The sequence below is a fragment of the Primulina eburnea genome, chromosome 17 (genome assembly GCF_022965805.1).
Source record: "Primulina eburnea isolate SZY01 chromosome 17, ASM2296580v1, whole genome shotgun sequence".
Taxonomy (NCBI): Eukaryota; Viridiplantae; Streptophyta; class Magnoliopsida; order Lamiales; family Gesneriaceae; genus Primulina; species Primulina eburnea.
Window position 1 is genome coordinate 20,017,099 of NC_133117.1, and position 27,569 is coordinate 20,044,667.

At 44.9% G+C, this 27,569-nt stretch overlaps 20 non-coding genes and 1 pseudogene across 20 annotated transcripts; all 21 read left to right on the plus strand.

Moving 5' to 3' along the window:
• The first annotated feature begins 3,304 nt into the window (after nucleotides 1-3,304).
• On the plus strand, nucleotides 3,305-3,423 carry LOC140818862 (5S ribosomal RNA). The gene has a single exon (XR_012115093.1). It is a non-coding gene; the product is annotated as a 5S ribosomal RNA (ribosomal RNA).
• A 690-nt stretch (nucleotides 3,424-4,113) lies between these two features.
• LOC140818936 (5S ribosomal RNA) lies at nucleotides 4,114-4,231 on the plus strand. Its single transcript, XR_012115163.1, has one exon. It is a non-coding gene; the product is annotated as a 5S ribosomal RNA (ribosomal RNA).
• Nucleotides 4,232-4,918: 687 nt separating this feature from the next.
• On the plus strand, nucleotides 4,919-5,037 carry LOC140818950 (5S ribosomal RNA). Its single transcript, XR_012115173.1, has one exon. It is a non-coding gene; the product is annotated as a 5S ribosomal RNA (ribosomal RNA).
• Nucleotides 5,038-5,732: 695 nt separating this feature from the next.
• Nucleotides 5,733-5,850, plus strand: LOC140818940 (5S ribosomal RNA). The gene has a single exon (XR_012115167.1). It is a non-coding gene; the product is annotated as a 5S ribosomal RNA (ribosomal RNA).
• A 685-nt stretch (nucleotides 5,851-6,535) lies between these two features.
• Nucleotides 6,536-6,654, plus strand: LOC140818930 (5S ribosomal RNA). Its single transcript, XR_012115157.1, has one exon. It is a non-coding gene; the product is annotated as a 5S ribosomal RNA (ribosomal RNA).
• A 691-nt stretch (nucleotides 6,655-7,345) lies between these two features.
• Nucleotides 7,346-7,463, plus strand: LOC140818925 (5S ribosomal RNA). Its single transcript, XR_012115153.1, has one exon. It is a non-coding gene; the product is annotated as a 5S ribosomal RNA (ribosomal RNA).
• Nucleotides 7,464-8,148: 685 nt separating this feature from the next.
• LOC140818914 (5S ribosomal RNA) lies at nucleotides 8,149-8,266 on the plus strand. Its single transcript, XR_012115142.1, has one exon. It is a non-coding gene; the product is annotated as a 5S ribosomal RNA (ribosomal RNA).
• A 685-nt stretch (nucleotides 8,267-8,951) lies between these two features.
• On the plus strand, nucleotides 8,952-9,070 carry LOC140818931 (5S ribosomal RNA). Its single transcript, XR_012115158.1, has one exon. It is a non-coding gene; the product is annotated as a 5S ribosomal RNA (ribosomal RNA).
• A 686-nt stretch (nucleotides 9,071-9,756) lies between these two features.
• LOC140818927 (5S ribosomal RNA) lies at nucleotides 9,757-9,875 on the plus strand. Its single transcript, XR_012115155.1, has one exon. It is a non-coding gene; the product is annotated as a 5S ribosomal RNA (ribosomal RNA).
• Nucleotides 9,876-18,494: 8,619 nt separating this feature from the next.
• On the plus strand, nucleotides 18,495-18,612 carry LOC140818932 (5S ribosomal RNA). Its single transcript, XR_012115159.1, has one exon. It is a non-coding gene; the product is annotated as a 5S ribosomal RNA (ribosomal RNA).
• Nucleotides 18,613-19,297: 685 nt separating this feature from the next.
• On the plus strand, nucleotides 19,298-19,416 carry LOC140818863 (5S ribosomal RNA). Its single transcript, XR_012115094.1, has one exon. It is a non-coding gene; the product is annotated as a 5S ribosomal RNA (ribosomal RNA).
• Nucleotides 19,417-20,071: 655 nt separating this feature from the next.
• On the plus strand, nucleotides 20,072-20,189 carry LOC140818879 (5S ribosomal RNA). The gene has a single exon (XR_012115110.1). It is a non-coding gene; the product is annotated as a 5S ribosomal RNA (ribosomal RNA).
• A 686-nt stretch (nucleotides 20,190-20,875) lies between these two features.
• On the plus strand, nucleotides 20,876-20,993 carry LOC140818868 (5S ribosomal RNA). The gene has a single exon (XR_012115099.1). It is a non-coding gene; the product is annotated as a 5S ribosomal RNA (ribosomal RNA).
• A 684-nt stretch (nucleotides 20,994-21,677) lies between these two features.
• LOC140818938 (5S ribosomal RNA) lies at nucleotides 21,678-21,796 on the plus strand. The gene has a single exon (XR_012115165.1). It is a non-coding gene; the product is annotated as a 5S ribosomal RNA (ribosomal RNA).
• Nucleotides 21,797-22,487: 691 nt separating this feature from the next.
• Nucleotides 22,488-22,606, plus strand: LOC140818939 (5S ribosomal RNA). The gene has a single exon (XR_012115166.1). It is a non-coding gene; the product is annotated as a 5S ribosomal RNA (ribosomal RNA).
• Nucleotides 22,607-23,291: 685 nt separating this feature from the next.
• Nucleotides 23,292-23,410, plus strand: LOC140818890 (5S ribosomal RNA). The gene has a single exon (XR_012115121.1). It is a non-coding gene; the product is annotated as a 5S ribosomal RNA (ribosomal RNA).
• A 689-nt stretch (nucleotides 23,411-24,099) lies between these two features.
• LOC140818941 (5S ribosomal RNA) lies at nucleotides 24,100-24,218 on the plus strand. The gene has a single exon (XR_012115168.1). It is a non-coding gene; the product is annotated as a 5S ribosomal RNA (ribosomal RNA).
• A 677-nt stretch (nucleotides 24,219-24,895) lies between these two features.
• LOC140818929 (5S ribosomal RNA) lies at nucleotides 24,896-25,013 on the plus strand. Its single transcript, XR_012115156.1, has one exon. It is a non-coding gene; the product is annotated as a 5S ribosomal RNA (ribosomal RNA).
• A 683-nt stretch (nucleotides 25,014-25,696) lies between these two features.
• On the plus strand, nucleotides 25,697-25,815 carry LOC140818952 (5S ribosomal RNA; annotated as a pseudogene).
• Nucleotides 25,816-26,501: 686 nt separating this feature from the next.
• LOC140818956 (5S ribosomal RNA) lies at nucleotides 26,502-26,620 on the plus strand. Its single transcript, XR_012115174.1, has one exon. It is a non-coding gene; the product is annotated as a 5S ribosomal RNA (ribosomal RNA).
• A 691-nt stretch (nucleotides 26,621-27,311) lies between these two features.
• LOC140818926 (5S ribosomal RNA) lies at nucleotides 27,312-27,430 on the plus strand. The gene has a single exon (XR_012115154.1). It is a non-coding gene; the product is annotated as a 5S ribosomal RNA (ribosomal RNA).
• Nucleotides 27,431-27,569: the final 139 nt, after the last annotated feature.

The window sequence follows — 27,569 nt, forward strand, 5'->3', positions numbered from 1 at the left end:
GCTAGATAATCCTGAGATAAATACTGATAAAATTCCAAACCTTCGTCCGTCGCTAGCCCGCTGATGCCGCTAGCTCCCAACTAGAGCACAGCTCTGCTACAAGACCAGCAGCTCCCCGCTAGTGCCCAAATCTCGGAACAAGACTAGAACCTGTCAGAAACGACTGAAATGCTATGGAATTCTCTGAATTGGCGAGTCAAAATGAGGAAATCCGACCACTATTTATAGGCCATGTTCGGATCCTCCGAACACCACTTCGGAACGTCCGAACGCTACGTGTCCATCGGCTCTTGACAGCTCATGATCGGATCCTCCGATCATACACTTCGGACCGTCCGAACATGCACGTGTCCAGCTGCTCTTGACACCTCATGATCGGATCCACCGAACCCACTTTGGACCTTCCGAACTCCCACGTGTCGATCAACTCTTGACACCTAATGATCGGATCCACCGAACCCACTTCGGACCTTACGAACTCTTCGGTGCTTCCGAACCATCTTCGGTCCGTCCGATCATGACTCGGTCAAAATTACACATTAAACCTTCTTAATCACCATTACTCCGTTAATTACCCAATTTGGAATTCGGGCTACTACATTCTCCCCCCCTTAAAAACGATTTCGTCCTCGAAATCTAGGCAAGAGAATAAAACACCATTGTAATACACTGCAAATATTCTTCATTACAACTGTATAACAATTACATCTCAGGCTGATCCTGGTTCAGCGCAAAAACCTGACCTTGGGCACGAGGTCGAAGATTCGAACTACCCACTGCCTGACCCTGTCTCCTCTGCTGAACAGTCGTCTGGGATCCAGAACCAGATCCTGCTCCACCTCGCAACTGAGGACAATTCTTCTTGATATGACCCATCTCTCCGCACTGAAAACAAGCTCCTGCTACTAATCGGCATTGCTCCGATGGATGGTTCTTCCCACAATGTGCACAAGAATCCTTCTTCTCACCAAAGCGAACATCACCGCTAGACCTTGATCCAGATCCAGAAGAAGAAGAACCTGACTTCTTGAAAGACTGAGGTCGAGGGCTCAAAGTATGCGAAGGTCTAGAAGAAAAAAATAGCCCTACCACGCTGGAGACTGATCTCTGCCTGACGACACCGGTTCACCAACCCATCGTAAGAAGTAGGATTATCACAGACGGTGACACGATCAAAAATCTCCTGGTTAAGGCCCTGAAGGAAATGATCGTACTTGGCTTCAGAACTGCCACTGATATGAGGCGCAAAGGGTAACAACTCGAAGAATTTCTGCTGATACTCATCAACAGACATACTACCCTGCTTCAGATTCAGGAGCTCAATCGTCTTGGCCTGGCGAAGGGCTGGAGGAAAGTACAGCTGCATGAACGCTGCACGGAAATCGACCCAAGTCGCTCTACCCTGCGACTAAACTATCGGCGCAGAAGTCGATCGCCACCACTTGCGAGCACGGCCCTCGAGAAGAAAACTAAGGGTCTCCATCTTCTGCTCATCGGTGCACTGGAATGCGCGGAAACAACTCTCCATGCGCTCTATCCAATCCTCAGCATCATCAGGAGTCTCTCCACCAACTAGAGGCTTAGGCCCCATCTGAATGAAACGATGCATATCGAAACGCCTAGGACCATCCCGACGATGACGATGCTCACGATACCGCCTACGATCGTCCTGGTCACCCCAACGACCTACACTTCCCTGACTACTCTCATCACCAAAGTGGTCAGCCATTGCTACAACATAGAATAGGGAAACTAGTAAATTGGTCAACGGAAATCCCAAAACAAAAATCTATATCCCAAAATCGTACGCATGCTCTGATACCATAAATGTAGTGACCCGTTCCAGAATCACCTACTAATCAAAAACTAAGCATGCAATTAACCTAATAAACAATAATCAGAGATAACAGCGGAAAAAGTCAACAACTATACCGATTAACTAAACCAACCAGATACTCAACGTCCTCCTCCTGCTCCTCCTGAGCTGTCCAACCTGAGGCCTGCCCCGTGGGAATGGGGTGTCCAAGAATAAACAAAACCGAGGACGTGAGCGATAAGAACGCCCAGTACAAAAGTATGAGTATACAGACCTATATGAAATGCACATGCTATGATCATGATACCGGGGTAGTCAAGAAACAGGAGTCACAAAAGGATCTCAACAATGCTCAGTCTAGAGGCGCCAAGTGGATAGTGCCGCGCGGTCCAACCTCTGGGTCACTGCATCCACTACAAGACAGACGTGGACCTAAAATGTCCCGGACCACCGAAGCCCTCCCGACCCGTCGGCCACTGTGTACTCTCGGTGTCCATGCGTCCACAAGACAGGGCTGAGCGGTCCCAAGATATAGCTTATCTCGAAAGAGATACAGCTCAACAGTAAAGGCTATCTCGAAGGAGAATACGGCTCAACATGAAATGCAACGTGCAGTAATAAACGTGACATAATAGCATGCATCATATGACATATATCAATGCACCACATAATCATGCAACACATATAAGAATGTATACTCAACCAGGATATCTCGGATAGTACTTTCGTACCTCTATCACAGCAAGCCTAATCCACTGGAACAACCAGACAACAGGTCTAATCCAAGCCTATTCATCAAGTGAAAACCATCACTAAACTTATCTACCAGACTTAGCTAGATAATCCTGAGATAAATACTGATAAAATTCCAAACCTTCGTCCGTCGCTAGCCCGCTGATGCCGCTAGCTCCCAACTAGAGCACAGCTCTGCTACAAGACCAGCAGCTCCCCGCTAGTGCCCAAATCTCGGAACAAGACTAGAACCTGTCAGAAACGACTGAAATGCTATGGAATTCTCTGAATTGGCGAGTCAAAATGAGGAAATCCGACCACTATTTATAGGCCATGTTCGGATCCTCCGAACACCACTTCGGAACGTCCGAACGCTACGTGTCCATCGGCTCTTGACAGCTCATGATCGGATCCTCCGATCATACACTTCGGACCGTCCGAACATGCACGTGTCCAGCTGCTCTTGACACCTCATGATCGGATCCACCTGAACCCACTTCGGACCTTCCGAACTCCCACGTGTCGATCAACTCTTGACACCTAATGATCGGATCCACCGAACCCACTTCGGACCTTACGAACTCTTCGGTGCTTCCGAACCATCTTCGGTCCGTCCGATCATGACTCGGTCAAAATTACACATTAAACCTTCTTAATCACCATTACTCCGTTAATTACCCAATTTGGAATTCGGGCTACTACAGCCCGGCCCACACGTACTCGAGAAATATAAGAATAAACAGCCCGCTCAATGTTGGGTGCGATCATACCAGCACTAATGCACCGGATCCCATCAGAACTCCGAAGTTAAGCGTGCTTGGGCGAGAGCAGTACTATGATGGGTGACCCCTTGGGAAGTCTTTGTGTTGCACCTCTTTTCGCGTTTTTCTATTTTTGATTCCTTGCTTACGGAAGATCTTCGACTCCGATCGTATAAATCTCGATCGGGACCAGATAAGAGGTGTGAAATTATCGTAGCTCGGGCCCGCGTCAGATTTGGACAAAACTGTATGCTAATTTGATTATAAACAGGTCAACGAACGAGAATCATGACTCATCCTTGAGCTAGTGAGATTTTAGCCGAATTCCTTCTCTGAGACCCTCTAATTTACGATTTTCCGCTTTTGGTAAGTTTCCGTTTCCCGAGACATCGGCATAGGAAGGTCGAAATTCGATTCTGGATAAATTTTCTCTTATCTCAGGCGTAAGAATAGTTTAAACTTCGCTAATTTATTTTTCTTCTTCTTGTTTTTTTATTTTTTACTATTTTCTGGAAAATTGAAATATTTTTGTTGTTGTGAGCCTCTTCTACAGGAAAGGGCATGCAGATTTATCCAGAGACGGTTTGCATGTTAAAAACAATTATTTCGAATATTTTAGTCATAATTTACGTATATGGTCGCGAGACGAGGACTTCTCAGTGAGGTCACCCATCCTGGTCCTGTGTACGCACAAGCACGTACAACCTCGGGGTTCTGATGCGGCGAGAGCAGAGCCGAGTTTTGTCTCTCGCCGCATTGTCCACACGTACTCGAGGGATATAGAATAAACAGCCTTCTTTATGTGGGTGCGATCATGCCTGCACTAATGCACCGGATCCCATCAGAATTCCGAAGTTAAGCGTGCTTGGGCGAGAGCAGTAATAGGATGGGTGACCACTGGGAAGTCCTCGTGTTGCACCCCTTTTCGTGTTTTTCTATTTTTGATTCCTTGCTTACGGAAGATCTTCGACTCCGATCGTATAAATCTCGATCGGGACCAGATAAGACGTGTGAAATTATCGTAGCTCGGGCCCGCGTCGGATTTGGACAAAACTGTATGCTAATTTGATTATAAACAGGCCAACGAACGAGAATCATGACTCTGCATTGAGCTTGCGAGATTTTAGCCGAATTCCTTCTCTGAGACCCTCTAATTTACGATTTTCCGCTTTTGGTAAGTTTCCGTTTCCCGAGAAATCGGCATAGGAAGGTCGAAATTCGATTCTGGATAAATTTTCTCTTATCTCAGGCATAAGAATAGTTTAAACTTCGCTAATTTATTCTTCTTCTTCTTGTTTTTTTTTACTATTTTCCGTAAAATTGTAATATTTTTGTGGTTGTGAGCATCTTCTACAGGAAAGGGCATGCAGATTTATCCAGAGACGGTTTGCATGTTAAAAAAAATTATTTTGAATGTTTTAGTCATAATTTACGTATATGGTCGCGAGACGAGGACTTCTCAGGGAGGTCACCCATCCTAGTGCTGCGTTCGCACAAGCACGTACAACCCCGGGGTTCTGATGCGGCGAGAGCAGAGCCGCGTTTTGTCTCTCGCCGCCCGGCCCACACGTACTCGAGGGATATAAGAATAAACAGCCCGCTCAATGTTGGGTGCGATCATACCAGCACTAATGCACCGGATCCCATCAGAACTCCGAAGTTAAGCGTGCTTGGGCGGGAGCAGTACTATGATGGGTGACCCCCTGGGAAGTCTTTGTGTTGCACCCCTTTTCGTGTTTTTCTATTTTTGATTCCTTGCTTACGGAAGATCTTCGACTCCGATCGTATAAATCTCGATCGGGACCAGATAAGACGTGTGAAATTATCGTAGCTCGGGCCCGCGTCGGATTTGGACAAAACTGTATGCTAATTTGATTATAAACAGGCCAACGAACGAGAATCATGACTCTGCCTTGAGCTTGCGAGATTTTAGCCGAATTCCTTCTCTAAGACCCTCTAATTTACGATTTTCCGCTTTTGGTAAGTTTCCGTTTCCCGAGACATCGGTATAGGAAGGTCGAAATTCGATTCTGGATAAATTTTCTGTTATCTCATGCGTAAGAATAGTTTAAACTTCGCTAATTTATTTTACTTCTTCTTGTTTTTTTTTTTATTTTTTACTATTTTCTGGAAAATTGAAATATTTTTGTTGTTGTGAGCCTCTTCTACAGGAAAGGGCATGCAGATTTATCCAGAGACGGTTTGCATGTTAAAAACAATTATTTCGAATATTTTAGTCATAATTTACGTATATTGTCGCGAGACGAGGACTTCTCAGTGAGGTCACCCATCCTGGTCCTGTGTTCGTACAAGCACGTACAACCCCGGGGTTCTGATGCGGCGAGAGCAGAGCCGAGTTTTGTCTCTCGCCGCATAGTCCACACGTACTCGAGGGATATAAGAATAAACAGCCTACTTTATGTGGGTGCGATAATACCTGCACTAATGCACCGGATCCCATAAGAACTCCGAAGTTAAGCGTGCTTAGGCGAGAGCAGTAATAGGATGGGTGACCACTGGGAAGTCCTCGTGTTGCACCCCTTTTCGTGTTTTTCTATTTTTGATTCCTTGCTTACGGAAGATCTTCGACTCCGATCGTATAAATCTCGATCGGGACCAGATAAGACGTGTGAAATTATCGTAGCTCGGGCCCGCGTCGGATTGGGACAAAACTGTATGCTAATTTGATTATAAACAGGCCAACGAACGAGAATCATGACTCTGCCTTGAGCTTGCGAGATTTTAGCCGAATTCCTTCTCTGAGACCCTCTAATTTACGATTTCGGCTTTTGGTAAGTTTCCATTTCCCTAGAAATCGGCATAGGAAGGTCGAAATTCGATTCTGGATAAATTTTCTCTTATCTCAGGCATAAGAATAGTTTAAACTTCGCTAATTTATTCTTCTTCTTCTTGTTTTTTTTACTATTTTCCGTAAAATTGTAATATTTGTGTTGTTGTGAGCATCTTCTATAGGAAAGGGCATGCAGATTTATCCAGAGACGGTTTGCATGTTAAAAAAAATTATTTTGAATGTTTTAGTCATAATTTACGTATATGGTTGCGAGACGAGGACTTCTCAGGGAGGTCACCCATCCTAGTGCTGCGTTCGCACAAGCACGTACAACCCCGGGGTTCTGATGCGGCGAGAGCAGAGCCGCGTTTTGTCTCTCGCCGCCCGGCCCACACGTACTCGAGGGATATAAGAATAAACAGCCCGCTCAATGTTGGGTGCGATTATACCAGCACTAATGCACCGGATCCCATCAGAACTCCGAAGTTAAGCGTGCTTGGGCGGTAGCAGTACTATGATGGATGACCCCCTGGGAAGTCTTTGTGTTGCACCCTTTTCGTGTTTTTCTATTTTTGATTCCTTGCTTACGGAAGATCTTCGACTCCGATCGTATAAATCTCGATCGGGACCAGATAAGACGTGTGAAATTATCGTAGCTCGGGCCCGCGTCGGATTGGGACAAAACTGTATGCTAATTTGATTATAAACAGGCCAACGAATGAGAATCATGACTCTGCCTTGAGCTTGCGAGATTTTAGCCGAATTCCTTCTCTGAGACCCTTTAATTTACGATTTTCCGCTTTTGGTAAGTTTCCGTTTCCCGAGACATCAGCATAGGAAGGTCGAAATTCGATTCTGGATAAATTTTCTCTTATCTCATGCGTAAGAATAGTTTAAACTTCGCTAATTTATTTTTCTTCTTCTTGTTTTTTTTATTTTTTACTATTTTCTGGAAAATTGAAATATTTTTGTTGTTGTGAGCCTCTTCTACAGGAAAGGGCATGCAGATTTATCCAGAGACGGTTTGCGTGTTAAAAAAAATTATTTCGAATATTTTAGTCATAATTTACGTATATTGTCGCGAGACGAGGACTTCTCAGTGAGGTCACCCATCCTGGTCCTGTGTTCGTACAAGCACGTACAACCCCGGGGTTCTGATGCGGCGAGAGCAGAGCCGAGTTTTGTCTCTCGCCGCATAGTCCACACGTACTCGAGGGATATAAGAATAAACAACCTACTTTATTTGGGTGCGATCATACCAGCACTAATGCACCGGATCTCATCAGAACTCCGAAGTTAAGCGTGCTTGGGCGAGAGCAGTAATAGGATGGGTGACCCCTGGGAAGTCCTCGTGTTGCACCCCTTTTCGTGTTTTTCTATTTTTGATTCCTTGCTTACGGAAGATCTTCGACTCCGATCGTATAAATCTCGATCGGGACCAGATAAGACGTGTGAAATTATCGTAGCTCGGGCCCGCGTCGGATTTGGACAAAACTGAATGCTAATTTGATTATAAACAGGCCAACGAACGAGAATCATGACTCTGCCTTGACCTTGCGAGATTTTAGCCGAATTCCTTCTCTGAGACCCTCTAATTTACGATTTTCCGCTTTTGGTAAGTTTCCGTTTCCCGAGAAATCGTCATAGGAAGGTCGAAATTCGATTCTGGATAAATTTTCTCTTATCTTAGGCATAAGAATAGTTTAAACTTCGCTAATTTATTCTTCTTCTTCTCGTTTTTTTTACTATTTTCCGTAAAATTGAAATATTTTTGTTGTTGTGAGCCTCTTCTACAGGAAAGGGCCTGCAGATTTATCCAGAGACGGTTTGCTTGTTAAAAAAAATTATTTTGAATGTTTTAGTCATAATTTACGTATATGGTCGCGAGACGAGAACTTCTCAGGGAGGTCACCCATCCTAGTGCTGCGTTCGCACAAGCACGTACAACCCCGGGGTTATGATGCGGCGAGAGCAGAGCCGCGTTTTGTCTCTCGCCGCCCAGCCCACACGTACTCGAGAAATATAAGAATAAACAGCCCATTTTATGTGGGTGCAATCATACCAGCACTAACGCACCGGATCCCATCAGAACTCCGAAGTTAAGCGTGCTTGGGCGAGAGCAATACTAAGATGGGTGACCCCTGGGAAGTCCTCGTGTTGCACCCCAGTTCGTGTTTTTCTATTTTTGATTCCTTGATTACGGAAGATCTTCGACTCCGATCGTATAAATCTCGATCGGGACCAGATAAGACGTGTGAAATTATCGTAGCTCGGTCCCGCGTCGGATTGGGACAAAACTGTATGCTAATTTGATTATAAACAGGCCAACGAACGAGAATCATGACTCTGCCTTGAGCTTGCGAGATTTTAGCCGAATTCCTTCTCTGAGACCCTCTAATTTACGATTTTCCGCTTTTGGTAAGTTTCCGTTTCCCGAGAAATCGTCATAGGAAGGTCGAAATTCGATTCTGGATAAATTTTCTCTTATCTCAGGCATAAGAATAGTTTAAACTTCGCTAATTTATTCTTCTTCTTCTTGTTTTTTTTACTATTTTCCGTAAAATTGAAATATTTTTGTTGTTATGAGCCTCTTCTACAAGAAAGGGCATGCAGATTTATCCAGAGACGGTTTGCTTGTTAAAAAAATTATTTTGAATGTTTTAGTCATAATTTACGTATATGGTCGCGAGACGAGGACTTCTCAGGGAGGTCACCCATCCTAGTGCTGCGTTCGCACAAGCACGTACAACCCCGGGGTTCTGATGCGGCGAGAGCAGAGCCGCGTTTTGTCTCTCGCCGCCCGGCCCACACGTACTCGAGGGATATAAGAATAAACAGCCTGCTCAATTTTGGGTGCGATCATACCAGCACTAATGCACCGGATCCCATCAGAACTCCGAAGTTAAGCGTGCTTGGGCGAGAGCAGTACTATGATGGGTGACCCACTGGAAAGTCTTTGTGTTGCACCTCTTTTCGTGTTTTTCTATTTTTTATTCCTTGCTTACGGAAGATCTTCGACTCCGATCGTATAAATCTCGATCGGGACCAGATAAGACGTGTGAAATTAACGTAGCTCGGGCCCGCGTCGGATTTGGACAAAACTGTATGCTAATTTGATTATAAACAGGCCAACGAACGAGAATCATGACTCTGCCTTGAGCTTGCGAGATTTTAGCCGAATTCCTTCTCTGAGACCCTCTAATATACGATTTTCCGCTTTTGGTAAGTTTCCGTTTCCCGAGAAATCGGCATAGGAAGGTCGAAATTCGATTCTGAATAAATTTTCTCTTATCTCAGGCATAAGAATAGTTTAAACTTCGCTAATTTATTCTTCTTCTTTTTGTTTTTTTTACTATTTTCCGTAAAATTAAATTATTTTTGTTGTTGTGAGCCTCTTCTACAGGAAAGGGTATGCAGATTTATCCAGAGACGGTTTTCTTGTTAAAAAAAATTATTTTGAATGTTTTAGTCATAATTTACGTATATGGTCGCGAGACGAGGACTTCTCAGGGAGGTCACCCATCCTAGTGCTGCGTTCGCACAAGCACGTACAACCCCGGAGTTCTGATGCGGAGAGAGCAGAGCCGCGTTTTGTCTCTCGCCGCCCGGCCCACACGTATTCGAGGGATATAAGAATAAACAGCCCGCTCAATGTTGGGTGCGATCATACCAGCACTAATGCACCGGATCCCATCAGAACTCCGAAGTTAAGCGTGCTTGGGCGAGAGCAGTACTATGATTGGTGACCCCCTGGGAAGTCTTTGTGTTGCACCCCTTTTCGTGTTTTTCTATTTTTGATTCCTTGCTTACGGAAGATCTTCGACTCCGATCGTATAAATCTCGATCGGGACCAGATAAGACGTGTGAAATTATCTTAGCTCGGGCCTGCGTCGGATTTGGACAAAATTGTATGCTACTTTGATTATAAACAGGCCAACGAACGAGAATCATGACTCTGCCTTGAGCTTGCGAGATTTTAGCCGAATTCCTTCTCTGAGACCCTCTAATTTACGATTTTCCGCTTTTGGTAAGTTTCCGTTTCCCGAGACATCGGCATAGGAAGGTCGAAATTCGATTCTGGATAAATTTTCTCTTATCTCAGGCGTAAGAATAGTTTAAACTTCGCTAATTTATTTTTCTTCTTCTTGTTTTTTTTTATTTTTTACTATTTTCTGGAAAATTGAAATATTTTTGTTGTTGTGAGCCTCTTCTACAGGAAAGGGCATGCAGATTTATCCAGATTCGGTTTGCATGTTAAAAACAATTATTTCGAATATTTTAGTCATAATTTACGTATATTGTCGTGAGACGAGGACTTCTCAGTGAGGTCACCCATCCTAGTCCTGTGTTCGCACAAGCACGTACAACCCCGGGGTTCTGATGCGCCGAGAGCAGAGCCGAGTTTTGTCTCTCACCGCATAGTCCACACGTACTCGAGGGATATAAGAATAAACAGCCTACTTTATTTGGGTGCGATCATACCAGCACTAATGCACCGTGTAGTGACCCGTTCCAGAATCACCTACTAATCAGAACTTAAGCATGCAAAATTTATATTAAAAACTGAATCAGGTAAACAGCGGAATAAGTAATACAACCCAATCGAAACTGTAAGTACAAAAATACTTAAACAACCAGATCGAACTAAATCCAAGAATAAATACCAACAACTACGAATCAACCTCTGCCAGCTCCCTGTCCACTCCCTCCTGGACCGTCCAACCTGAGACCTGCCCCATCGAATAGGGTGTCCAAAACAGAGATAAACCGAGGACGTGAGCATAAAACGCTCAGCACCGAAAGCATGAGTATACAAGACTATGACATGCATGTATGCAAAATGTACTGGATACCAGGATCTGGGTATAACGAAATACTGCTCAGGCAAATGACGTCAAGGTATGTAGCACTCTGCGCCGTCGCACCAGGAGGTGGCTCCCATAACAAAATAAACCTGTGGATATACCGGTGACCTGACCACCGTCGGCCAACGGGGTCCAACCATCCACAACAAACGAGGGCTGAGCACCCTCTCAACAGGCTATCTCAAAGATAATCAGGCTCAACATGATTATGCAAATGCCGCATAATAAACCATGCATCATATGACAGATAATAATGCATCATATAAACATGCAACACATAGTAAAGCATACTCAATCCTGCTATCTCGGATAGTACTTTCGTACCTCAAATCAGTAGATCCTAGCAATCAGCCCTAGAATCAAGTCCGCGTCCGTAGTCAGCCCACTGATGCCGCTAGCTCCCAACTAGAGCACAGCTCCGCTACAAAACCAGTAGCTCCTCGCTAGTGCCTAAACCTCGGGAAAAGACTAGAAACCTATCAGAAACGACTAAAACGCTCTGGAACACTCGGAATTGGCGAGGGAATAGTGAAGCCTCGCGCCTCTATTTATAGACAACGATCGGACGATCCGTTCCACTTCGGACGATCCGAACCACTTCGGACGATCCGATCCGGTACTCTTCGGACGATCCGAACACTGATCGGACGATCCGAATCCCTGCATGTCTTCCACGTGTCCAGCCACCTGCATGTCTTCCACGTGTCCAGCCACCTGTCTCGGACGGTCCGAACTCTGATCGGACGATCCGAACCCTGACCGGTCCTTCCGATCCCTGATCGGACGATCCGATCTCTGATCGGACGATCCGAACCATGATCGGTCCTTCCGATCCCACCGAAATAGAATTTATAAATTAGGTATCGGGATACTACATTCTTCCCCCCTAAAAAGGATTTCGTCCGCGAAATCAAGTCTGAAGAATGACAATTCTGAACATCAATACATTCAACTTAAGAATGAATTACAATTGAAAGTACAACTGAAATTACAATCATAACTGAAGTACTACAACTAGAACAACTCTGGATGCTCTGACCGCATGCGACTCTCTAGCTCCCAAGTAGCTTCTTCAGTACCTCGGCGCTGCCACTGCACTAAGACAAGAGGAATAGTCTTATTCCGCAGTACCTTATCCTTCCGGTCTAAGATCGAAACCGGTCTTTCCACAAAAGACAAATCCGGATTCAGCTGAACTTCTGTCGGATGCAAAACATGAGACTCATCCGCTACGTATCGTCTTAACAAGGACACATGAAACACATTGTGAACACTAGACAGATACGGTGGCAAAGCTAATCTGTAGGCCAAATCTCCCACGCATTCTAAGATCTCAAAAGGGCCAATGAATCTCGGAGATAGCTTACCCTTGAGTCCAAACCTCAGAATCCTCCGAAAAGGTGATACCTTGAGAAACACTTTCTCGCCTGCATCAAAATGAAGAGGTCTGCGCTTGGTGTTCGCATAACTTGCTTGTCGATCCTGAGCAGTCTTAATCCGCTGTTTGATCACAAGAACTTTGTCCATGGCCTGCTGAATCAATTCTGGACCCTCGACCTGTCGTTCTCCGACTTCCTCCCAGAACAAAGGAGTACGACAACGTCGACCATACAATGCTTCAAACGGAGACATACCAATACTCCTATGAAAACTGTTGTTGTATGCAAACTCTATCAGTGGCAGATGATCCTGCCAAGCTGGCCCGAAATCCATCACACAAGATCTCAACATATCTTCAAGAGTACGAATAGTCCTCTCTGACTGACCGTCAGTCTCTGGGTGATACGCAGTACTCAAACTCAAGGTAGTGCCCAAAGCTTGCTGAAAGCTGCCCCAAAATCTAGATGTAAATCGAGGATCTCTGTCACAAACGATACTCACGGGCACACCGTGAAACCGTACAATCTCCTGAATGTACAACCGTGCCATCCGATCGAAAGTGAAATCTCTGTTATACGGAAGAAAATGGGCAGACTTAGTAAGCCGATCCACTACCACCCAGATAGCATCTTTATTTCCCACAGACATAGGCAAGTGAGTCACGAAGTCCATCGTGATATGCTCCCACTTCCACTCCGGAATAGGAAGATTCTGCAATAACCCTCCAGGTCGTCGATACTCAGCCTTCACCTGCTGACAGACTAGGCACTTGGAGACATACTGATAAACATTACGTTTCATACCTTTCCACCAAAATCGAGTCCTCAAATCCTTATACATCTTGTTGCTCCTCGGATGAACACTCAACTTGCTACGATGAGCCTGGGATAAAATCTCCTCCCTCAAAGTGTCATCTTCCGGTACAACAACACGACCAGATAAACACAAAAGACCCTCGGACTGATAGTGGAATCCAGAAGTATTAACTCCATCAGCCAACCGAGCTAATTTCTGAACCTTAGAATCAGACATCTGAGCATCTCTAATCCGAGAATACAGAACTGGCTCAGACAAAATAGTAGCTACACGGATACCGTCGGTTCCCTTCCGATGCTTACAATTGAATCCCATCGAACAGAAATCCTGAATAATCTCAGATACAGCACAAGTCTGAAGAGCAGACAATCTCACCTTCCGACTAAGAGCATCGGCCGTGAGATTCGCAGATCCTGGATGATACTTGATCTCACAATCATAATCCTTGAGTAGATCCATCCAACGACGCTGACGCATGTTCAACTCAGCCTGAGTGAACAGATACTTCAAACTCTTATGATCAGTGAAAATCTCAAATCGCTCACCATACAGATAATGGCGCCAGATTTTCAAAGCAAAAACGATCGCTGCTAATTCCAGATCATGAACAGGATAGTTTTCCTCATGAGACTTCAACTGTCTCGACGCATAAGCAATCACATGCTCATTCTGCATCAGAACACACCCTAGTCCCTGCAAAGAAGCATCGGTGTAGACACTGAAACCACCAGATCCAGACGGTAAAGCCAAAACAGGCGCAGATGTCAAACGTCTGCGAAGTTCCAGAAAACTCTCTTCGCACTCTGATGTCCACTCAAATGAAACATCTTTCCGAGTGAGCTGAGTGAGTGGCTTAGCAATCTGAGAGAAGTTGACAATGAAACGGCGATAATACCCAGCCAATCCCAGAAAACTGCGGATCTCGGCTACTGTCGTTGGACGCGACCAGTTCAATACCGCTTCCACCTTTCTCGGGTCAACTGAAACTCCCTTGCTAGAAATGACATGACCAAGGAATACAACTCTGTCAGTCCAAAACTCACATTTACTCAACTTCGCATAAAGCTGATTCTCGCGAAGTGTCTGCAAAATAATCCTTAAGTGTTGTACGTGTTCTTGCTGATTATGCGAATAGATTAAGATATCATCTATAAACACCACAACAAACTTATCCAAGAAATCCCGAAACCATAAAAACTGCTGGTGCATTCGTCACCCCAAAAGGCATAACCAGAAACTCATAATGCCCGTACCGGGTCCTGAATGCAGTCTTCGATATGTCTCCCTGATGAACTCGAAGCTGATGATAACCAGACCTTAAATCAATCTTGGAATATACAGAGGTACCTTGCAGTTGATCAAATAAATCATCAATCCGTGGCAACGGATACTTATTCTTTATCGTAGCACGATTCAACTGCCGATAATCTATGCAGAGCCGCATAGAACCATCCTTCTTTTTGACGAAAAGAACTGGTGCTCCCCACGGGGACACACTGGGTCGAATATACCCCTTGTCAAGAAGATCTTGCAACTGCTGTTTCAATTCCTGCATCTCTGATGGAGCTAAACGATAAGGAGCTCTAGAGATTGGTGCCGTGCCTGGCACTAAATCAATGCCGAAATCCACTTCCCGAACGGGAGGAAAACCAGGAATCTCCTCGGGAAAAACATCCGGAAACTCGCAAACCACTGGAATGTCACTGATACCAACACTAACTGCGGACGAATCAATAGCATAGATAAGGTAGCCTTCCCCGCCCGACTCTAAAGCACGACAGGCTTTCAGAGCAGAAACCACAGGCATCGGGGGTCGCGCTCCCTCTCCATAGAAAAACCAACTGTCGCCCTCAATTGGACGAAACTGCACAAACTTCTGATAACAGTCCACAGTAGCTCTAAACACAGTCAGCACATCTATTCCCAGAATGCAATCAAAATCCTCCATCGCAAGAATCATCAAATCAGCAGTTAAAATATTTCCCTCAAATTCTAGAGGACAACCCATAACTAGACGTTTAGCTAACACCGAATGACCCATCGGTGTGGAAACAGATACCACAACGTCCAAGGAAGTGAAAGGTAACGCATTACGCTTAGCAAATCTAGCCGATATGAACGAATGCGATGCACCAGTATCAATGAGAACGTAAGCAGGTAATCCACATAATAAAAAGATACCTGCGATAACTCTCTCGTTCTCTTCAGCAGCCTGATCCTGGTTAAGAGCAAAGACCTGCCCTTGAGTACGCGGTCGGAGGTTAGAACCCTGAGTAGACCGTCCCTGCTGTGGCCTCTGATGAACTGAAGCCTGAGAACCAGATCCTGATCCTCCGCCTGTCTGTGGGCAATCTCTCTTCATGTGCCCCATCTCACCGCACCTGTAACAAGCACCCGCAACCTTGCGACAACGCTCCGTCGGATGATCCTTCCCGCAATTATGACACGGGCCTTTCTTCCTCCCAAAATGGTGAACTCCTCCAGATCCAGAGGAAGAAGAAGTAGATCCAGCCTTCTTAAATGTTTGGGCGCGGGGACCCAAAGAACTAGTAGGACGAGCAGACTGCATGGCTCGACCTCTCAGCAAACTGCCCTCAGCCTGGCGACATCGGTTCACAAGACCCTCATACGATGTCGGATCATCACAGACAACAACCCGATCATAAATCTCCTGATTGAGGCCCTGGAGAAAATGGTTATACTTGGCCATAGCATTATCACTGACATGTGGAACATACGGAAGCAACTCAAAGAACTTCTGTTGATACTCATCAACAGACAAACTCCCCTGTTTCAGATTGATCAACTCAATCGCCTTGGTCTGCAGAAGAGCTGGCGGAAAGTAAAGCAGCATGAAAGCGGCTCGGAAATCGGCCCAAAGAACTCGACCCTGTCGCTGAACTATCGGTGCAGAGGTAGACCTCCACCACTTACGCGCACCACCCTCCAGCAAGAAATCAAGGGTATCAATTTGCTGCTCCGCCGAGCACTGAAAAGTCTTGAAGCAGCTCTCCATCCTCTCAAGCCAATTCTCCGCAACATCCGGAGTCTCACCGCCCGAAAGAGGTTTCGGCCCCATCTGCAAGAACCGATGCATACTAAAACTCCGAGGCTCATCACGACGGTGTTGACGACGTTCTCGATGCTCTCGGCGACGCTCCCGATCGTCGCGGTCTCCCCAGCGTCCAACGCTGCCATGACTACTAGCATCGTCGTCATAACCAGACATCTCTCGCTACAAAAGTTACCAGAGATTAAACCCAAAGAACAGTTCTAAATCCCAAAATCTCAATGCATGCTCTGATACCATAAATGTAGTGACCCGTTCCAGAATCACCTACTAATCAGAACTTAAGCATGCAAAATTTATATTAAAAACTGAATCAGGTAAACAGCGGAATAAGTAATACAACCCAATCGAAACTGTAAGTACAAAAATACTTAAACAACCAGATCGAACTAAATCCAAGAATAAATACCAACAACTACGAATCAACCTCTGCCAGCTCCCTGTCCACTCCCTCCTGGACCGTCCAACCTGAGACCTGCCCCATCGAATAGGGTGTCCAAAACAGAGATAAACCGAGGACGTGAGCATAAAACGCTCAGCACCGAAAGCATGAGTATACAAGACTATGACATGCATGTATGCAAAATGTACTGGATACCAGGATCTGGGTATAACGAAATACTGCTCAGGCAAATGACGTCAAGGTATGTAGCACTCTGCGCCGTCGCACCAGGAGGTGGCTCCCATACCAAAATAAACCTGTGGATATACCGGTGACCTGACCACCGTCGGCCAACGGGGTCCAACCATCCACAACAAACGAGGGCTGAGCACCCTCTCAACAGGCTATCTCAAAGATAATCAGGCTCAACATGATTATGCAAATGCCGCATAATAAACCATGCATCATATGACAGATAATAATGCATCATATAAACATGCAACACATAGTAAAGCATACTCAATCCTGCTATCTCGGATAGTACTTTCGTACCTCAAATCAGTAGATCCTAGCAATCAGCCCTAGAATCAAGTCCGCGTCCGTAGTCAGCCCACTGATGCCGCTAGCTCCCAACTAGAGCACAGCTCCGCTACAAAACCAGTAGCTCCTCGCTAGTGCCTAAACCTCGGGAAAAGACTAGAAACCTATCAGAAACGACTAAAACGCTCTGGAACACTCGGAATTGGCGAGGGAATAGTGAAGCCTCGCGCCTCTATTTATAGACAACGATCGGACGATCCGTTCCACTTCGGACGATCCGAACCACTTCGGACGATCCGATCCGGTACTCTTCGGACGATCCGAACACTGATCGGACGATCCGAATCCCTGCATGTCTTCCACGTGTCCAGCCACCTGCATGTCTTCCACGTGTCCAGCCACCTGTCTCGGACGGTCCGAACTCTGATCGGACGATCCGAACCCTGACCGGTCCTTCCGATCCCTGATCGGACGATCCGATCTCTGATCGGACGATCCGAACCATGATCGGTCCTTCCGATCCCACCGAAATAGAATTTATAAATTAGGTATCGGGATACTACACACCGGATCCCATCAGAACTCCGAAGTTAAGCGTGCTTGGGCGAGAGCAGTAATAGGATGGGTGACCCCTTGGAAGTCCTCGTGTTGCACCCCTTTTCGTGTTTTTCTATTTTTGATTCCTTGCTTACGGAAGATCTTCGACTCCGATCGTATAAATCTCGATCGGGACCAGATAAGACGTGTGAAATTATCGTAGCTCGGGCCCGCGTCGGATTTGGACAAAACTGTATGCTAATTTGATTATAAACAGGCCAACAAACGAGAATCATGACTCTGCCTTGACCTTGCGAGATTTTAGCCGAATTCCTTCTCTGAGACCCTCTAATTTACGATTTTCCGCTTTTGGTAAGTTTCCGTTTCCCGAGAAATCGTCATAGGAAGGTCGAAATTCGATTCTGGATAAATTTTCTCTTATCTCAGGCATAAGAATAGTTTAAACTTCGCTAATTTATTCTTCTTCTTCTCGTTTTTTTTACTATTTTCCGTAAAATTGAAATATTTTTGTTGTTGTGAGCCTCTTCTACAGAAAAGGGCATGCAGATTTATCCAGAGACGGTTTGCTTGTTAAAAAAAATTATTTTGAATGTTTTAGTCATAATTTACGTATATGGTCGCGAGACGAGGACTTCTCAGGAGGTCACCCATCCTAGTGCTGTGTTCGCACAAGCACGTACAACCCCGGGATTATGATGCGGCGAGAGCAGAGCCGCGTTTTGTCTCTCGCCGCCTAGCCCACACGTACTCGAGGGATATAAGAATAAACAGCCCACTTTATGTGGGTGCAATCATACCTGCACTAATGCACCGGATCCCATCAGAACTCCGAAGTTAAGCGTGCTTGGGCAAGAGCAATACTAGGATGGGTGACCCCTGGGAAGTCCTCGTGTTGCACCCCTTTTCGTGTTTTTCTATTTTTGATTCCTTGCTTACGGAAGATCTTCGACTCCGATCATATAAATCTCGATCGGGACCAGATAAGACGTGTGAAATTATCGTAGCTCGGGCCCGCGTCGGATTTGGACAAAACTGTATGCTAATTTGATTATAAACAGGCCAACGAACGAGAATCATGACTCTGCCTTGAGCTTGCGAGATTTTAGCCGAATTCCTTCTCTGAGACCCTCTAATTTACGATTTTCCGCTTTTGGTAAGTTTCCGTTTCCCGAGAAATCGGCATAGGAAGGTCGAAATTCGATTCTGGATAAATTTTCTCTTATCTCAGGAATAAGAATAGTTTAAACTTCGCTAATTTATTCTTCTTCTTCTTGTTTTTTTTACTATTTTCCGTAAAATTGTAATATTTTTGTTGTTGTGAGCCTCTTCTACAGGAAAGGGCATGCAGATTTATCCAGAGACGGTTTGCATGTTAAAATCAATTATTTCGAATATTTTAGTCATAATTTACGTATATGGTCGCGAGACGAGGATTTCTCAGGGAGGTCACCCATCCTAGTGCTGCATTCGCACAAGCACGTACAACCCCGGGGTTCTGATGCGGCGAGAGGAGAGCCGCGTTTTGTCTCTCGCCGCCCGGCCCACACGTACTCGAGGGATATAAGAATAACAGCCCGCTCAATGTTGGGTGCGATCATACCAACACTAATGCACCGGATCCCATCAGAACTCCGAAGTTAAGCGTGCTTGGGCGAGAGTAGTACTATGATGGGTGACCCCCTGGGAAGTCTTTGTGTTGCACCCCTTTTCGTGTTTTTCTATTTTTGATTCCTTGCTTACGGAAGATCTTCGACTCCGATCGTATAAATCTCGATCGGGACCAGATAAGACGTGTGAAATTATCGTAGCTCGGGCACGCGTCGGATTTGGACAAAACTGTATGCTAATTTGATTATAAACAGGCCAACGAACGAGAATCATGACTCTGCCTTGAGCTTGCGAGATTTTAGCCGAATTCCTTCTCTGAGACCCTCTAATTTACGATTTTCCGCTTTTGGTAAGTTTCCGTTTCCCGAGATATCGGCATAGGAAGGTCGAAATTCGATTCTGGATAAATTTTCTCTTATCTCAGGCGTAAGAATAGTTTAAACTTCGCTAATTTATTTTTCTTCTTCTTGTTTTTTTTACTATTTTCCGTAAAATTGAAATATTTTTGTTGTTGTCAGCCTCTTCTACAGAAAAGGGCATGCAGATTTATCCAGAGACGGATTGCTTGTTAAAAAAAAATATATGGTCGCGAGACGAGGACTTCTCAGGAGGTCACCCATCCTAGTACTGTGTTCGCACAAGCACGTACAACCCCGGGATTATGATGCGGCGAGAGCAGAGCCGCGTTTTGTCTCTCGCCGCCCAGCCCACACGTACTCGAGGGATATAAGAATAAACAGCCCACTTTATGTGGGTGCAATCATACCAGCACTAATGCACCGGATCCCATCAGAACTCCGAAGTTAAGCGTGCTTGGGCGAGAGCAATACTAGGATGGGTGACCCCTGGGAAGTCCTCGTGTTGCACCCCTTTTCGTGTTTTTCTATTTTTGATTCCTTGCTTACGGAGGATCTTCGACTCCGATCGTATAAATCTCGATCGGGACCAGATAAGACGTGTGAAATTATCGTAGCTCGGGCCCGCGTCGGATTTGGACAAAACTGTATGCTAATTTGATTATAAACAGGCCAACGAACGAGAATCATGACTCTGCCTTGAGCTTGCGAGATTTTAGCCAAATTCCTTCTCTGAGACCCTCTAATTTACGATTTTCCGCTTTTGGTAAGTTTTACGTTTCCCGAGAAATCGGCATAGGAAGGTCGAAATTCGATTCTGGATAAATTTTCTCTTATCTCAGGAATAAGAATAGTTTAAACTTCGCTAATTTATTCTTCTTCTTCTTGTTTTTTTTACTATTTTCCGTAAAATTGTAATATTTTTGTTGTTGTGAGCCTCTTCTACAGGAAAGGGCATGCAGATTTATCCAGAGACGGTTTGCATGTTAAAATCAATTATTTCGAATATTTTAGTCATAATTTACGTATATGGTCGCGAGACGAGGACTTCTCAGGGAGGTCACCCATCCTAGTGCTGCATTCGCACAAGCACGTACAACCCCGGGGTTCTGATGCGGCGAGAGCAGAGCCGCGTTTTGTCTCTCGCCGCCCGGCCCACACGTACTCGAGGGATATAAGAATAACAGCCCGCTCAATGTTGGGTGCGATCATACCAGCACTAATGCACCGGATCCCATCAGAACTCCGAAGTTAAGCGTGCTTGGGCGAGAGCAATACTAGGATGGGTGACCCCTGGGAAGTCCTCGTGTTGCACCCCTTTTCGTGTTTTTCTATTTTTGATTCCTTGCTTACGGAGGATCTTCGACTCCGATCGTATAAATCTAGATCGGGACCAGATAAGACGTGTGAAATTATCGTAGCTCGGGCCCGCGTCGGATTTGGACAAAACTGTATGCTAATTTGATTATAAACAGGCCAACGAACGAGAATCATGACTCTGCCTTGAGCTTGCGAGATTTTAGCCAAATTCCTTCTCTGAGACCCTCTAATTTACGATTTTCCGCTTTTGGTAAGTTTTATGTTTCCCGAGAAATCGGCATAGGAAGGTCGAAATTCGATTCTGGATAAATTTTCTCTTATCTCAGGCATAAGAATAGTTTAAACTTCGCTAATTTATTCTTCTTCTTGTTTTTTTTACTATTTTCCGTAAAATTGTAATATTTTTGTTGTTGTGAGCCTCTTCTTTAGGAAAGGGCATGCAGATTTATCCATAGACGGTTTGCTTGTTAAAAAAAATTATTTTGAATGTTTTAGTCATAATTTACGTATATGGTCGCGAGACGAGGACTTCTCAGAGAGGTCACCCATCCTAGTGCTGCGTTCGCACAAGCACGTACAACCCCGGGGTTCTGATGCGGCGAGAGCAGAGCTGCGTTTTGTCTCTCGCCGCCCGGCCCACACGTACTCGAGGGATATAAGAATAAACAGCCCGCTCAATGTTGGGTGCGATCATACCAGCACTAATGCACCGGATCCCATCAGAACTCCGAAGTTAAGCGTGCTTGGGCGAGAGCAGTACTATGATGGGTGACCCCCTGGGAAGTCTTTGTGTTGCACCCCTTTTCGTGTTTTTCTATTTTTGATTCCTTGCTTACGGAAGATCTTCGACTCCGATCGTATAAATCTCGATCGGGACCAGATAAGACGTGTGAAATTATCGTAGCTCGGGCCCGCGTCGGATTTGGACAAAACTGTATGCTAATTTGATTATAAACAGGCCAACGAACGAGAATCATGACTCTGCCTTGAGCTTGCGAGATTTTAGCCGAATTCCTTCTCTGAGACCCTCTAATTTACGATTTTCCGCTTTTGGTAAGTTTTCGTTTCCCGAGAAATCGGCATAGGAAGGTCGAAATTCGATTCTGGATTAAATTTTCTCATATCTCAGGCATAAGAATAGTTTAAACTTCGCTAATTTATTCTTCTTCTTCTTGTTTTTTTATTTTTACTATTTTCTGGAAAATTGTAATATTTTTGTTGTTGTGATCCTCTTCTACACGGAAGGGCATGCAGATTTATCCAGAGACGGTTTGCTTGTTAAAAAAAATTATTTTGAATGTTTTAGCCATAATTTACGTATATGGTCGCGAGACGAGGACTTCTCAGGGAGGTCACCCATCCTAGTGCTGCATTCGCACAAGCACGTACAACCCCAGGGTTCTGATGCGGCGAGAGCAGAGCCGCGTTTTGTCTCTCGCCGCCCGGCCCACACGTACTCGAGGGATATAAGAATAACAGCCCGCTCAATGTTGGGTGTGATCATATCAGCAATAATGCACCGGATCCCATCAGAACTCCGAAGTTAAGCGTGCTTGGGCGAGAGCAGTACTATGATGGGTGATCCCCTGGGAAGTCTTTGTGTTGCACCTCTTTTCGTGTTTTTCTATTTTTGATTCCTTGCTTACGGAAGATCTTCGACTCCGATCGTATAAATCTCGATCGGGACCAGATAAGACGTGTGAAATTATCGTAGCTCAGGCCCGCGTCGGATTTGGAAAAAACTGTATGTTAATTTGATTATAAACATTCCAACGAACGAGAATCATGACACTGCCTTGAGCTTGCGAGATTTTAGCCGAATTCCTTCTCTGAGACTTTCTAATTTACGATTTTCCGCTTTTGGTAAGTTTCCGTTTCCCGAGACATCGGCATAGGAAGGTCGAAATTCGATTCTGGATAAATTTTCTCTTATCTCAGGCGTAAGAATAGTTTAAACTTCGCTAATTTATTCTTCTTCTTCTTGTTTTTTTTACTATTTTCCGTAAAATTGTAATATTTTTTTTGTTGTGAGCCTCTTCTATAGGAAAGGGCATGCAGATTTATCCAGAGACGGTTTGCTTGTTAAAAAAATTATTTTGAATGTTTTAGTCATAATTTACGTATATGGTCGCGAGACAAGGACTTCTCAGGGAGGTCACCCATCCTAGTGCTGCGTTCGCACAAGCACGTACAACCCCGGGGTTCTGATGCGGCGAGAGGAGAGCCGCGTTTTGTCTCTCGCCGCCCGGCCCACACGTACTCAAGGGATATAAGAATAAACAGCCCGCTCAATGTTGGGTGCGATCATACCAGCACTAATGCACCGGATCCCATCAGAACTCCGAAGTTAAGCGTGCTCGGGCGAGAGCAGTACTATGATGGGTGACCCCCTGGGAAGTCTTGGTGTTGCACCCATTTTCATGTTTTTCTATTTTTGATTCCTTGCTTACGGATGATCTTCGACTCCGATCGTATTAATCTCGATCGGGACCAGATAAGACGTGTGAAATTATCGTAGCTCGGGCCCGCGTCGGATTTGCACCAAACTGTATGCTAATTTGATTATAAACAGGCCAACGAACGAGAATCATGACTCTGCCTTGAGCTTGCGAGATTTTAGCCGAATTCCTTCTCTGAGACCCTCTAATTTACGATTTTCCGCTTTTGGTAAGTTTCCGTTTCCCGAGATATCGGCATAGGAAGGTCGAAATTCGATTCTGGATAAATTTTCTCTTATCTCAGGCGTAAGAATAGTTTAAACTTCGCTAATTTATTTTTCTTCTTCTTGTTTTTTATTTTTACTATTTTCTGGAAAATTGAAATATTTTTGTTGTTGTGAGCCTCTTCTACAGGAAAGGACATGCAGATTTATCCAGAGACGGTTTGCTTGTTAAAAACAATTATTTCGAATGTTTTAGTCATAATTTACGTATATGGTCGCGAGACAAGGACTTCTCAGGGAGGTCACCCATCCTAGTGCTGTGTTCGCACAAGCACGTACAACCCTGGGGTTCTGATGCGGCGAGAGCCGAGCTGCATTTTGTCTCCGGCCTCCAGGCCAACACGTACTCGAGGGAAATAATAATAAACAGCCCACTCAATGTGGGTGCCATCATTCCAGCACTAATGCACTGGATCCCATAAGAACTCCGAAGTTAAGCGTGCTTGGGCGAGAGCAGTACTAGGATGGGTGACCCCCTGGGAAGTCCTCATGTTGCACCACTTTTCGTGTTTTTCTATTTTTGATTCATTGCTTACTGAAGATCTTCGACTCCGATCGTATAAATCTCGATCGGGACCAAATAAGACGTGTGAAATTATCGTAGCTCGGGCTCGCGTCGGATATGATAATTTGATTATAAACAGGCCAACGAACGAGAATCATGACTCTGCCATGAGCTTGCGAAATTTTAACCGAATTCCTTCTCTGAGAACCTCTAATTTGCGATTTTTCGCTTTTGGTAAGTTTCCGTTTCCGGAGATATCGGCCTAGGAAGATCGAAATTCGATTCTAGATAAATTTTCTCTTATTTCAGGCGTAAGAATAGTTTAAACCTCGCTAATTTATTCTTCTTCTTCTTGTTTTTTTTTTTTTTACTATTTTCTCGAAAATTGAAATATTTTTGTTGTTGTGAGCCTCTTCTACAGGAAAGGGCATGCAGATTTATCCAGAGACGGTTTGCATGTTAAAAATAATTATTTCGAATATTTTAGTTATAATTTACGTATATGGTTGCGAAACGAGGACTTCTCAGGGAGGTCAACCATCCTACTCCTGTGTTCGCACAAGCACGTACAACCCCGGGGTTCTGATGCGGCGAGAGCAGAGCCGCGTTTTGTCTCTCGCTGCATAGTCCACACGTACTCGAGGGATATAAGAATAAACAGCCCACTTTATGTGGGTGCGATCATACCAGCACTAATGCACCGGATCCCATCAGAACTCTGAAGTTAAGCGTGCTTGGGCGAGAGCAGTAATAGGATGGGTGACCCCTGGGAAGTCCTCGTGTTGCACCCCTTCTCGTGTTTTTCTATTTTTGAATCCTTGCTTACGGAAGATCTTCGACTCCGATCGTTTAAATCTCGATCAGAACAGATCAGACGTGTGTAATTATCGTAGCTCGAGCTCGCGTCGGATTTGGACAAAACTGTATGCTAATTTGATTGTAAACGGGCCAACGAACGAGACTAATGACTCCGCCATGAGCTGGCGATATTATAGCCGAATTCTTTCTCTGAGACCCTCTAATTTGCGATTTTCCGCATTTGGTAAGTTTCAGTTTCCCAAGACATCGGCATAGGAAGGTCGAAATTCGATTCTGGATAAATTTTCTCTTATCTCATGCGTAAGAAAAGTTTAAAATTCGCTAATTTATTCTTCTTCTTCTTGTTTTTTTTACTATTTTCCGGAAAATTGAAATATTTTTGTTGTTGTGAGCCTCTTCTACAGGAAAGAGCATGCAGATTTATCCAAGGCGGTTTGCTTGTTAAAAACAATTATTTTGAATGTTTTAGTCATAATTTACGTATATGGTCGCGAGACGAGGACTTCTCAGGGAGGTCACCCATCCTAGTGCTGAGTTCGCACAAGCACGTACAACCCCGGGGTTCTGATGCGGCGAGAGAAGAGCCGCGTTTTGTCTCTCGCCGCCCGGCCCACACGTACTCGAGGGATATAAGAATAACAGCCCACTCAATGTTGGGTGCGATCATACCAGCACTAAGGCATCGGATCCCATCAGAACTCTGGAGTTAAGCGTGCTTGGGCGAGAGCAGTACTATGATGGGTGGACCCCCTGGAAGTCTTTGTGTTACACCCCTTTTCGTGTTTTTCTATTTTTGATTCCTTGCTTACGGAAGATCTTCTACTCGATCGTATAAATCTCGATCGGGACCAGATAAGACGGGTGAAATTATCGTAGCTCGGGCCCGCGTCGGATTTTGACTAAACTGTATGCTAATTTGATTATAAACAGGCCAACGAACGAGAATCATGACTCTGCCTTGAGCTTGCGAGATTTTAGCCGAATTCCTTCTCTTCGACCCTCTAATTTACGATTTTTCGCTTTTCGTAAGTTTCCGTTTCCCGAGACATCGGCATAGGAAGGTCGAAATTCGATTCTGGATAAATTTTCTCTTATCTCAGGCATAAGAATAGTTTAAACTTCGCTAATTTATTCTTCTTCTTCTTGTTTTTTTTTTACTATTTTCCGGAAAATTGAAATATTTTTGTTGTTGTGAGCCTCTTCTACAGGAAAGGGCATGCAGATTTATCCAGAGAGGGTTTGCTTGTTAAAAACAATTATTTTGAATGTTTTAGTCATAATTTACGTATATGGTCGCGAGACGAGGACTTCTCAGGGAGGTCACCCATCCTAGTGCTGCGTTCGCACAATCACGTACAACCCCGGGGTTCTGATGCAGCGAGAGCAGAGCCGCGTTTTGTCTCCCGCCTCCCGGCCAACACGTACTCGAGGGATATAATAATAAACAGCCCACTCAATGTGGGTGCGATCATACCAGCACTAATGCACTGGATCCCATCAGAACTCCGAAGCTAAGCGTGCTTGGACGAGAGCAGTACTAGGATGGGTGACCCCCTGGGAAGTCCTCGTGTTGCACCCTTTTTCGTGTTTTTCTATTTTTTATTCATTGCTTACGGAAGATCTTCGACTCCGATCGTATAAATCTCGATCGGGACCAGATAAGACGTGTGAAATTATCGTAGCTCGGGCCCGCGTCGGATTTGGACAAAACTGTATGCTAATTTGATTATAAACAGGCCAACGAACGAAACTAATGACTCCGCCATGAGCTGGTGATATTTTAGCTGAATTCCTTCTCTGAGACCCTCTAATTTGCGATTTTCCGCTTTTGGTAAGTTTCCGTTTCCCGAGACATCGGCATAGGAAGGTCGAAATTCGATTCTAGATAAATTTTCTCTTATCTCAGGCGTAAAAATAGTTTAAACTTCGCTAATTTATTCTTCTTATTGTTTTTTTTTAATTTTTACTATTTTCTGGAAAATTGAAATATTATTGTTGTTGCGAGCCTCTTCTACACGATGGGCATGCAGATTAATCCAGAGACGGTTTGCTGGTTTAAAAACAATTATTTCGAATATTTTAGTAATAATTTACGTAAATGGTCGCGAGACGAGGACTTCCCGGGGAGGTCACCCATCCTAGTGCTGCGTTCGCACAAGCACGTATAACCACAGGGTTCTGATGCGGCGAGAGTAGAGCCGCGTTTTGTCTCTCGCCGCCCGGCCCACACGTACTCGAAGGATATTAGAATAAACAGCCCACTCAATGTTGGGTGCGATCATACCAGCACTAATGCACCGGATCCCATCAGAACTCCGAAGTTAAGCGTGCTTGGGCGAGAGCAGTACTAGGATGGGTGACCCCCTGGGAAGTCCTCGTGTTGCACCCCTTTTCGTGTTTTTCTTTTTACGATTCCTCGATCGGACCAGATAAGACATGTGAAATTATCGTAGCTCGGGCCTGCGTCGGATTTGGACAAAACTGTATGCTAATTTGATTGTAAACAGGCCAACGAACGAGACTCATGA